Source organism: Sinocyclocheilus anshuiensis, unplaced genomic scaffold (assembly GCF_001515605.1).
Source record: "Sinocyclocheilus anshuiensis isolate Anshui unplaced genomic scaffold, SAMN03320099.WGS_v1.1 scaffold35, whole genome shotgun sequence".
In the NCBI taxonomy this organism is placed as follows: domain Eukaryota; kingdom Metazoa; phylum Chordata; class Actinopteri; order Cypriniformes; family Cyprinidae; genus Sinocyclocheilus; species Sinocyclocheilus anshuiensis.
This window is the reverse complement of record NW_015552558.1, coordinates 442981-444052: the sequence shown is the minus strand read 5'-3', so window position 1 is coordinate 444052 and position 1072 is coordinate 442981. Positions and strand designations below refer to the sequence as shown.

Below are 1072 nucleotides of genomic sequence, written 5' to 3'. Positions count from 1 at the left end.
CGCATACACACACAAAAAATTATTTTCTTTCTAAGTATACCCTAATATTCCAAGATTAAGCTTTCTCCTTAATTATTTTCATTTTAATTAGTAAATCTTAATTAACAATGAACATTTACCCTTAAAATTTTTGGCGTGAGAACGAAGGGTGGTGGGGGGGGGGGGGCAGCTAGTGAATAAATATGACAATCTTTTTGAGTCCTGAAGGCAGGATTACCGATGCAGGCAGGCTTAGTTATTAAACACGTTCTAAATTAAATGCCTCCATGAATTTTGTACAGAAATATATTTTCATAGTTTTGCATGCCAAATGTGACATTTTATATTTGAAATTCATCTGCCACTGTAATTTTGGAAATGTCATATAAACAAAGATTTTGTCATTTACCAATGAATTTACTATGTGTGGCAGGTCGGCCATTGCTTTTCTGGCTGTGCGGGTTGTTTCAAGTCAGCAAGCCATAAAATTTCTTTATCTCTCTGAAACACAGCAATTTGAGTGATAATGGAACAGTGACTGGGGGGCACGGATGCCAGGCTGAGGAATTATACTACAATCTCACTGCGTTTACTGCCTCCCTCAAAGCTGATGCTCTGTTTGCAAACCAAGGCTGCTGCCGCTACTGTTGAGGCCCTCTTACAGAGGTCATTACAATGCAAAACCTCGCAACAACATCTCACACGCAACTGAACAAGCTGCATTGGCTACTGTCCTCTTCCTTTAGTTTTGGTCAAGTCAGAAACTTTAGGTGTGGCTTCCTCTTCTCATACCCTTTAATTCCTTGCTTATTCTCATGAAACGTGTAATGTGTGTCCCCATGACTGATTTCATTAACCTAATCACGATATTTGATTCAGCTCTATTTAGTCTAAAATGCAAAACAACATTTAAGACATTGATTTTATTTCTACCTTTTATTCTTTCTTTATAATATCAGCCAATCTGCATGTTCCTATTCATCATCATTACATTTTAAAGGGTTCAAACAGAATCAAATTCTACCTAAATTTGAAATGAAAATACCAGGGCTTCACTAAAATGCAGAATTTGTACTTGCAGTTCAACCTTTTT

General features: G+C 36.8%; 1 protein-coding gene across 1 annotated transcript in view; it reads right to left on the bottom strand.

Annotated features, from left to right (window-relative positions):
* The window catches only part of ofcc1 (orofacial cleft 1 candidate 1), a 39656-nt gene that overhangs the window by 33655 nt on the left and 4929 nt on the right, over positions 1-1072 (bottom strand). The gene's annotated exons all lie outside the window — the stretch shown is intronic.